Consider the following 12,016-nt stretch of genomic DNA (forward strand, 5'->3'; position numbering starts at 1 on the left):
CTGCTGGACAATATACTGCTGGGCAAAACTGAAATGCAGTTATCATTCACAGTAAGATAACAAACATAATACATACTTGCGTGCACAATACCGTTTTGTTATTCTGGCACCGGTAATTATCCCAATAATCACACACATGAATCGTGATAATACAAATGTTAAGGACTGTTCATATTGTCAAAAGCAAAGATGTGATAGCCATACTGCCAAGAGTATTTTAGCTCTAACATAAATATAAAAAAGCTAGATTAGATGTATGGCAGGCTTTGAAGAATCCACTCAACCGCTCGCATATGCGAGTGAAGTTGACGGTCGGGCGAGTAAAGTCTGTTAAATACTCGACCGACCGGGCGAGTGCTGTTTTTCAAGTTGAGAAAAATAAATTCAGTTCCACAACTCGTGCCACATCGATACAAATTGCGAACAATTTTTCGAACGAACAAAGAAATGGTTAAGTATACAAAGAAACTGCACTTTCGTTTTGACAAGGAAAAATGACGTCACGAGCACAGTACAAAATAATTCTCGAAATCGGCTGCGCTCTTTTCGTAGGTGTCAGTGCTATTGGCTAATCGATTTAAAAGTGAAAAAAAAACAGTTAAATATATTGGTCATTCCGTGAAGAATACAATTTTATTTTAATGTACATATCAAAAAAATTACATAACTGGTTAATTATAATACTTCTTATACTTAATTTAAAAAAAATATTAATAAACAGAATAATTCGTTATAAGAAGCCTTAGCCAAAATTTATCATATTGTAACCATTTGTAAATCAAGTGTGTCTTTCAGAAAAAGTTTGTCTGAAATATTAAAACTCAGCATAGAAAAGGGTTCTATTTTAAAATATCTGCAAGGTGGTGGAGACAGGGAACAGAAAGAAAGGTCATCGAAACGACAAGCGGAAAGTATTGAGAAAAGGAAACAGGTGCAGAAAACGTAAGGAAAGCAAATATAATCCATCAGATTATGTAGTTAATTTGTTTGCAGTTAGTGTCACTTTGTTACCTAGGTTACAAAGGTTCTGGTTGATCATAACTATAAATATAGATATATATTCTTTTTTAATGCAGAGCAGATTAAAGAGAAGGGCGAGTGGATTGTCAGGCCTACTCGCCCTGGGTGGGCGATGAATATAAAATAAAAGCGCGTGTTATTTAATGACATACTATGATAGAAATGACAATTTAGAAGTTTGAAACAAAAGTGGATGTGAGTTTGAAGTATGGAATGATAGAAACAAGAAATATATTTTGAAATGATATTTTGCGTCTGTAATAATTATAAATGCACACAATTCTCCAATTATTTAATACAAGTGTGTTATTTTTAAAATAAGTATCTTTATTTAATAGTTGTATTGTATATACCATCTTTGTTTGTCCTACAAATAAATATATAGTAAGGTTCAAACAATGTTTTAACATGAACTCAATTATTCAACACAACGTATAAACGCGAGCTAAATGTCTTGGTACAACATAAGTCTGTAATAAACAAACATATATATGGAGAAAATGACAGATTTGAAACTCGCCTTTGCAAACAATTACATCGTAAGTCTGAAGGTAGAGTGACCTACCGAAAGCGACCTACCGAAAGCGATAGTTTCTTCGTTGTACATATATATATTTATCTGATAGAATTGGTAATTGAGCATGGGATTTATTTGCAACACATTTTTGGTCGTAGGGAATTATAAACCATAGATTAAAATTATCCAAGGCACGTAAAAGTAACAGGGAAGAAACGACAATTTATTAATGTAAACCTTGAATTGTAACATTGACCTTCCTTACACTGAGGACAAGACATTGTTTGTGACCTATTGTCTGGCCATGGGGAATGATCAGTAATAATATAGGCCATTGTATGATCCGAACTAATAGAATCAACATCAGAGCACAAAGATAGACTTATTCACAAAGTACTAGCACATTTGTTAGTATGCCTTCTATTTACTTAGGAAAGTCTTATCTGATAATCATACTTTGAACCGTATTATTCAAACTGTTGTGCTATTCAAATATATTCCTAATGTATACACGATGCAAGTATGATCACGTTTGAAAGTCCTACAAACACTGAAACAGCACAATGTGTCATTCATTACATTGACAAGATCTCATTAAAAAAAATAAATGTATTTATTTATAAAAAAGTGTTAATGTTCTTGTTTATATACGTACACATGTGACAGAAATCACCAACCACAAACTACGACTCTTGCACACTTTACATGCTCATCAATTCTGCCAAGATATTTGAAAATCAATGATGAACAAAGATATGCTCAAAACAATGTGTAAAGGACTGATTGCAAAAGTTTGACCTTTGATCTTGTATTCAGGGACCTGGTTCTTGCGCGTGACACTGTCCCATCATTCTTATCACTTTGACAAGGTATTGGACAATCCTTCTTTTCTGCGGAATTCTATTCTCCAGACAAATATATCATACCGGCCTTTTAATCGAGCGACATACATGATACACACGACACGTGCTTTTGATATGAGTATCATTTGTATCATTTTTCGGAATCCCATCATGCCTTTTAAAGAAATGGACGAGGTATAAACATCTACTTCAATTATGTGCACATATATAGAATAGGCACTCATGCCTATGCACCGATTGGCAAGCGACAAATTCTTCCACAGGACAAATCGTTTTCATATGATGATCATTTGTGTCAATTTATTTTCAATTCACATCATGCACATTTTAGTTACCAAGGTTTTACATGAACATTTGCTTTCACTATATCCATATAAATGTTGTGCACAAACGTTTAGTACCCACTGTGTCCTTGACCTCTTAGCGAGCCACATGGCTGTGCCAGCAACACATCACCTTGATATTGATCATGGACATTTACTGTTATATTTACATGTTAGCAATATTCAAAAACATTGAGTGTTTACTACGAAATTAGAGCTAGCATAATGGTTGTTGCACGCGGTATATCATCTTAAATGATGATCATTTCTGCCAATTCATTTCGAAATCCTATTATGCATGACAAAAATATGCGTTTACTTGAAAAAAATCCTCCCCCAATATACACACACTTTGTGCGGTAGCCGGAAAATCAGTAGCAGTATGAATGGCATTTAACGATGTTGTACTTTATACAAGTGCACTACTGATACTTGATTTGTAAGGATGTAACATTCAAACTGAATTTTATGATAATGAAGTGGCGAGTAAGATTCCACTTGTTCAATACATGGAAAATGTGTTAAATTGTATTCGTTTTTCTAACAATATTCAATACATTATTGCTTATAGATAACTATAAGTGAAAAATTCGGAATATGCAGTTTAGATGTGTGTCTATTTGTCAGAGAAACAACACCACCAATATCACCCTTTGAGGTTTATCTTATGAACTATTCTGTATAACAAAGCATCAGGGTTAGTTGAAAAAGAATCAACTGGGTGAGGACAATGCAATTTTGAAGCGTTCGATACGTTTTTGTATTCAATAGCCTCGATCAATATAATTGGACTATTGAACAATTTAAGGTATACTGTTTCCGCTAGGCTAATTCAATTTTTTATCAACTCAAAAGAATATTGTAGTGCCTGTAATAATTATATCAAAGAGACATTTGTATGAATCTGTTAGAGATCTTTTTCTATTATAAAAACTAATTCACATTCCAATAGATCTCTGTTATTTGTTAAGTAAATATAGGTAAGCATTGGTCTTTGCATTATTTAAATTACACACATAAATAGTGATTTATTTCATATTATTTGTTGTTTAAATAATCACGCTTCTACAATTAGTAAAGTTTTGAAGATTTTAACAAAATGATAACAAATGATAAATAAATACATAAATAAATAAATGATAACATTTATGCATCCTCAAATCTGTGTTGTTCATAACATTAAGCATTCATACATGTTTTTATTTTTTCTTGCCGTGATGCAGCCGAATTCAGCACCAATCTATACAATACACAACTGTTCATCCGAATGGTCTAAATGCGGAGCACTGTGGGATCCAGCCCGTATTACATGTATTCAACCGTGACTCGTTCAAATGTAAATGGGCGTTTAGTTTTCATACTGCGGCAGATTGTTGGAAGTTTGAGAGTTGTTCGGCATACGAAGTAGATTCTAGCACTCAACATTTCATACATCGTTATGTTCAGGGATATTTAAAAACGACTAAGAATACTTGAATATTAGTTACGGTACGAATAATTCTACTGCATGCGTTTACATACATTTACAAACATGTTTGTTTTTCACAAATCACTGCTTATTCATACAGTATAATTATGTTGTATGACACTCATGTTGAAAAATGAGAGGTTTAACCCTTTGGAAACCCATATCATCTATATATATTATGTTAATAATATGGTTGATACATAGTTAAAAGTTATCGTTATCGATCAATCTCTAAAGTGGAAGCACTTGTATAATAAAACTTTTATAAATTTTGTAGTTTTAAAATCTTTTGTTTCGCTGTACTAGTTTCTGTAGCACATCTAACATTTAATTGACTTTGTATAGGTATATATCAGACGACAGCAAATAATCCCTAATAATTACTGAAATAGTTATAATATTGTTAAGCATGTTTACATGTTTAAAAGCCCTTTTCGCGTTGTTATAATTCACACTGAGCCGTCCTTTATGTTCGTTATGACTAGCGGCCTATTGAAAGTACGAAGTTTATTGTGCGTGTAATGTGACCTCAGTGTCAATTTTAATTTGCCTACAGGGTGGTTGATCTGAAATACGGAGAGCTTAATATTGGCTTGGCGCCGTAATCATCTTGATTAACTTAATAAGCAGTAACACTCGCACTGTGAAGATCAAAACATAATCGGTTTTCAATTACATGCCAAATGTCAAAATAATTTCCATTCGACTTTACAGGGTATATACTTAATTTTACTTTTGGTGTATCTGTAAGCATGGTCGCGATAAAAACATCAACCCTGGCAGATTGTTAAAGACTTGACGGTAATGCACTCAAAATCGATAGAATATAATTGTCTTTTCACAAAATTTCAAAAGTGTTAGAATAAAAACTATCATTTTATTGCAGAATGATTGCAACAAACATATTTTTCTTAAAATCAAATATTGTGGATACCACAATATAAAAAGTGACAAGATATGATATATTAAAGTACATAAGTATATTTGATCGCATGCTTTATCTCATTCTTAAAGCAAATGCATAATTTTATGTTCACTCTGAAAGTTATTATTTATGAACGTTGATGTAAACAGCTATAAGATGGGCTCGAATCATGTAATCTCCGTGCTAAGTTATAAATTAATATCAACCGTTTTTATTTTCACACTTTTTTAACATATGCAACTTGTCTCAAATATTTAGAGAAACGACCCATTACAACATTTGCAAGGTAAGCTAAAAGATGAATGTATGTGTTTGGCTGATTTCGTTGATATCGTATTATATATTAATGCAAGTGTATCCAGAATATGCATACATTCAAACCTCTGTATGTTGAGTCATCGGAACAGCTACTCCGCTGTTGCCTATTGTCAATACGTACGTATTTCCATGAACCGTAGACGTACTTGAAACTTGGATTAATATCATTATTCTGTGACCACACCATATGACGTATTTATTATCTTTTTGTGTTTACTTATGCGAGAAAATATATTTGTTTGCCCATATTACCGATTAAAGAATTAATTAAGTTTATTTGAACAAAAAAAAATATTAGTTGCTGGGCGTTGGATTATTGCAACAACTTTTTGTATGTAAGTGAGTTGGAATAAGGGAAAAAATGCAATGGGCGAGGTTTCAGTACACAGATTCAATTAACCCAACTTTCCGTTTACTGACCCTTAAATAACGCCTTATTCCAGGTACAGATGCATGGTCTCTTACACATCGTACTGTAGAGTGATCACCATCATCAGGAAAATGTTGGGATTCCTTCCCAAACTGCGCCTGATACACTTATGCAAACCATAAACAAGAATGGGAGATGCATGTCCTCACAAACAGCGCCTTAATCCTATTTTCTTAATCCTACCGACATCAGGAGGAAGAGATGCATGTCTTCCAACACTGGGCCTTATATCCTTATATAACTAATAACAGCAGCTTGAGATGCGTGTCCGCAAACACTCCACCTACTAACATTAACCGAGCCGACGGCAGAGCTTTGATGTTCATGGCATTCCTAAATCACCAAACACCCTATTGCCCTTCCACAAACCGACACTGTGTCTTATACACTTATCACCACCTCATGGATGTGGGTTGAGATGGATGTCCTCCGACAGAGCGCTTAAAGACACCAACAGTAGGAGGTTGAGATACATATCCATGTATACTATACCTTATACCCTTATAAAACGTTTTGCTTCGGTAAATTCATCACACAGCTCGCTATAAAAGTAACAAAACTTCTCCCTTAATCGTGACTCGAGGTCTAAATGCATTCATTGTTCGTGTTTCATACATTGGGTCCTATGTTTAAGAAATGTTTTTTCATTGCAAAAAATACACTATTTACACTGGTAATGACTAATGCAAAATATATAGTATGTTATGGGGTCTGAGAAGTGCAATCCTTAGAAGCAATTTTTGCAAAATCTTATTGTTAAGAAATTAATGTCAACTAGATTTAAACTTAAACGTTGATATTTCTGGACTTCAGCTTGAGGATAAGGTTATTAAAGTAAAGGGCATTTAAAAACTCCTAATTTAATACGATTTTTCTACTTGTTATTTGATTCTGTTTCAATAATGGGGCTATTTATCATGAATGTTTTGAGAGTAAACCCTATCGCAAACATCCGGCAAAATCAGTTCGATATTTTTACTCCGTCAGTGTAGATACATAACATACATGCAGAAAAGCACAAGGTTATTTGATTATGACAATTTGGCGTAAATGATTTCACTGGGAAGAGCAATTCAATTTTCTTTTAGCTTTTTTAAATTTCAATCATTTGAAATGGACCATAGAGTAATTCAAGATGTGTAAACACTAATATTATTTAAATAATATAATTACCTTGTTGGACTGCTAAACTAATTATGTGCAAAGTATAATAAAGAATTTTAAGTAAATAGAGTTGTTATTTTGCTTTTCCCATTTTAACATTGATTTCAGGGGCATGATTGGAATTGATATAAGATAAATGACGTAAAAGGGATCCGATAAATCGATAGAGCGTGTTTTATATACACAGGTGTGATGTCTTAATTGATAGCTGGGTTCTTTTGATGTGAATGATTGATTTGGACCCGCTGGTCAGGATTTTATTTGGTCAAAGAGAAGCAAGGAAAGACAGTTTTTCCGTTCAAAAACATCGTATTAAATTTGCTTCCAATATCGAAGATATAAAACAAAAAAGACATTATTCTGACCTATAAGATAAATCATACCGTATCGTATGTTTCCATCGTTTGGTAGTTATTTATTTTCCTCATTCGTTCGTGTTGAGGTTTTTGCAGAGACTTTCTACAAAACGATTTGATATACTGTGGTATTTCCTTCAACAGTATAACATGCACCGAGACATCCGATTTATATCGATTTCTGAAATGATGTAAGAATTTCAGAATACTACAATACCAGTTTAGAATGAATCCACAAATGATGTTGATTTCCGTGTCGTTTGTAAAATGCAGAATACGGGAAAATAATGAGTACTTATGATTGATTGACGTTTATGTTAATTTCGAAGTTTATGAGGTCCTTACGCACATTAGGCTGCGTTATGTGTGGACCCGTATTGTGTCCCACGAATCCTACCTAATTAACTTACTAGAGTAACACAAGTTGGGATGAGTGTTGAAGTATAATTAACATTTCAAGCTGTTTAGTTGTTACTAAAAGATTTTTAGTTTAGATTGTATTTGTGTTGTGAGGAAAACCCGGAGTACCCGGACGAAATCCCACCTGTCCGGTATGGAGGGGATGAAATATTGCAAAACATCCTATATAAATCGGAAAAAACTGGAAAAAAACGTATCAAGAGAGCTCAATATTTTACGAGCAAGTAAATGCCCGGATGCAATTGTTACTTCTGATTGGCTGAATATTTATTTATGCTTTTGTTTAAATTTGGCGAGACATAGTCCCTTCATGTGTCCGTTGTTTGTTTATTGAAAAGATTATGTAACTACCTCTCATAACTATTACAGGCTCCTTTGAGATATTTGAGAGACTGAACGACTTTTTCATTTCGAAGCTTAGTTCATGCACACTGTAGTTTGGAGAACACGTTATGAACGTTTTTTATTTAATTTAAAATATCTAAATGACTGCAAATAATATAAAACATCATTTGAAGATAAATATCAAAATACTTTAATTCGCCCGCTCTCTTGCCGCCCAATCTCAAGGAAAATGTGTTTTGTCACAAAGTTAAACGATATTACAAAAAAGCTCGCAGTGTCATACAAAAAACGAGACAATTATTTATCCGTTAAATTTATTTAAAGTAACGTCCCAATTAATAAATACATTGAAAAAATATGTCATCGCAACATCAGAAAAGACGAGATTCCCCTTGTTAAAAACACATGTTGACTTGGTCCACTCCATGGGCCACTTATTCTCCTTTCATATCGTATGGCATAGTGCCGTCATTACGGTAGCAATTGCCTAATCTCCTTGCTTAAGCAGCTCGGAATGGACGTTTTCAAATCCCGGAGTTGTTCCTACCTTCACACTGCGCACTCCCTTTTCCACCTCTGCCTTTAGCATTTACCGACTTTCGTCGTCCGCGTTGAGTCTGGGATCGTTTTAAAGGAGATTGGGTTAGCCATTTAGATTTGCAAAGAGGCTACAGTAACTGTCTGTTAAACAACTGTCTCGTTCAATGGTTTTACCTAGCTTTGCTATTGTGGATTATATATATATGGACAAAGATATGCGTGAAAAACCAGAAACACAGAATACAAACAGACATACATATTCCTATTGGAGACTTCGGCGTGTGCGCCTAGCTACGATGGGGAATGAAGCCCACACTTACACCGCAACACATCCCCAACGTTGGAACAGTTTTACATACACAGAAGAGACAGTTACATGAACATTTATTTACAAACACAAAACCATAGTTGTATTTGGGCACGATCCGATCAGGATTCATAAATACCCTAACACTATGTTACAGACACAGCGGAAATACGTTGGATCTAGAAGATGCAGTGAAATTATGAGTATTTTTGTATTTCAAGGGAGATAATTATATTTCACAACAGCGTTATTTCCATTTTACGGGATCTATTACTAGATATATATATATAATTATATATATATATATATATATAGACTGTAACATAGATCACACATGTTTACTTGTAACTATATTGTTTAAAGTCTTGTAATTGTATTGATAGGATAATGCAGAAATAATGTTGGTTCTTATTATAAAAAGTAGTTATATTATTTAACGCAATAAGTATTAAAAGTCTAAAAATGAACATTGTTTCCTTTTAATTTAAGTTACGTAATTTACAAAGTTAGGAACATTCACTTCAGATGCAACAGAGACACACTCTTTTCATCACCAAAGTATCCATCAGTAGTAAGGAAACTGCGCGGCTGGGACATCGACGTTTTCCTTCCGTAAAGAAATATACTAAAGCAGTTTTCCTGTCAACCTGAAGTAACCACAATTTTATAAATGTATGGTCTTTTCTTAACCATAAATTTAAAACAAGTATTAAAACTTTCGAATACCACCTTAACCATAACGTGACGGGGCGGCTGGAGGACTTTCGACCGTTTAGGCCTATGCAAAATATTCTCCTTTTATAAGTTTAATTTCCAAGTCTTGGTAAACAATGTCGTTTGGTTTGATCATTCCGAGTAAGAATGCCGTGGTAATAGCACATTTACGATATTTTTCTCAGTCATATCACACTCTAATTTTAACACGTATTTGTCAATCAACCTAAGTTGATCCCGTTTTTTAACGTTGTTCCACTGTTTAATTGACTCTTTAATGGTTGCTTCCATCTTTTCAAACTCATCGTTTTTAGTCCAGAGCATTTGTTTAAGTTTATCATGCAGTTTGACGCTGTATTTTTTGGTATTTTAAACGTTTTATTGAATTTTAATGAGGTAGACGTTCCATCGCCTTTGTCAATAATCATACCACATTTTCCAAAACCAAGAAGCTCCAAATACCTCTTATTTTCCTTATCAGTTTCACGCTTGCTACATTCTAGAAAAAAGGATAAAATCTCATTTTTTATATTAGAGTTTGATGCTCTTAACTCAGGTTGATAAAACATACAACTGCATAACTTGAACTCCAAGATCTCCGGCTCCAGAACTTGCTACTATATTGAGTCTATAATACTGGTATGCTTCAGTAGTTGAAATATCGTAAAACGAAAGAGCACTAGCAGAGCCTTACAACTCAGTTGCAGATGTCGGTGTAAATGTATTTTCATCTTTGCTTTCAGTTGTCACCAGGACTGTAAATGTTTTTCCATCATTGCTTCCAGAAAAATCCCATTCAGTTATATTTTTACCATCAATAGCTCGAGCTTTAAGCGCCACTCTCCAAATGGTAACGGCTTCAGGACATTTAATTTGCAGCCATCCCTTTTTTTGCAGGTGTGGCCCAGCTTCCATTAGATCCATCGGCATTAAGACTATTAAATGCGCCGTATGCTCGAAATTTACCAGTAGTCACTGCACTTGCAGTTGTTACAAATCCAGTTCTACTAAAATTCTCCTTCAAAATTGGAACATAACCCGAATAACATTTTTATGTGTATTTGTAATGAGTTCCTTTGTAATGAGTTCCTTTGTTATTTTAATAGCATTTTGAACTTCAGCATATACTAACTGAGTAACTTTTGACCAACTAGATGCTTCAGATCCTAAGTACGTGGTTGGAGGATAATGAACAGGTAATCCTTTAACCATCCTACCACCCATGTTTAAATCACCAGTCATAGTATCTCAAGACTTTGAAACAGCATGAGTATCAACATAATAATTTAAAGTTACGATTTGAGCACTATCTTGCTTATCAACATAACTTTTAGTTGCAGCGCCTTGAGCTGCAGAAGGATCCAATAAATTAGTTATTGCGCGACCATTCATGTCTAAAGTACCAGTCATAGTATCTCCAGTCTTTGAAACAGCGCGAGTATCAACATAATTTTTTGTTGCAGCGTCTTGAGCATTAGCAGGATCCAAAACATTGATTAGATTGTGAGAATCCATATTAATATTTTCAGCAGCTGCATTTTTACCATCTCGTCTTATGAACGTATTAATGGCTTGTGATAATGTGACACCTCCTGAAATCACTCTTTGCGACGATCCGACGTTTGTTTTACCAAATATGTTTACAGACATTTTTATATACACATTTTTTTATACAATGAGTTTATTACATGTTGTAAGCTTACGCTCTCACATTGTTTAAGAATGTAAAGACACAGGTGTCCGCAAAACACCTCACCATCCGTCTGTACTCTTTCGCTATTATATTACACAGAATTCCTTATATAGCTGACGAGTTCAACTGGCGGTGCTAACCCATAACTATCAAAATACAGTTTTTCATGACCGTTTTTGATCCAAGCAGTCCAGTGTGTACCATTTCCCTGCAAGTCGCATAAATTTAGAATTCCACATTCTACGATTTTAGGGCTTTTGGGAAGTTCATCGCGAACATAGACATCCCTCAAGTGTTTAATTTAAAAACTTTTTAGCAGCATCTATCAACTGGAAATTGGATAGAGGTTCGTTTGGTAAGACAACTCCTTCAACATTAATATACTTTTCGGTATTAAAACTCATTTTATATAGTGCTATCAATGTTTTGTTTTCATTTGATCGTTTAGAGACGTTACAAGTTCAAGTGGTGGTTCTTCTTAGGAGGTAATGTCCATAAGCCAGTGTGTGTATGACGTCTTCTTGTATAACACGCTTATCATCGTAAGCACTTAATGCTTTCTTGTTTGCCTTAACAGTATACAATTCATGACCATATGATCTGAAAACAGTCT

Source organism: Dreissena polymorpha, unplaced genomic scaffold (genome assembly GCF_020536995.1).
Source record: "Dreissena polymorpha isolate Duluth1 unplaced genomic scaffold, UMN_Dpol_1.0 chrUn035, whole genome shotgun sequence".
Classification (NCBI taxonomy): domain Eukaryota; kingdom Metazoa; phylum Mollusca; class Bivalvia; order Myida; family Dreissenidae; genus Dreissena; species Dreissena polymorpha.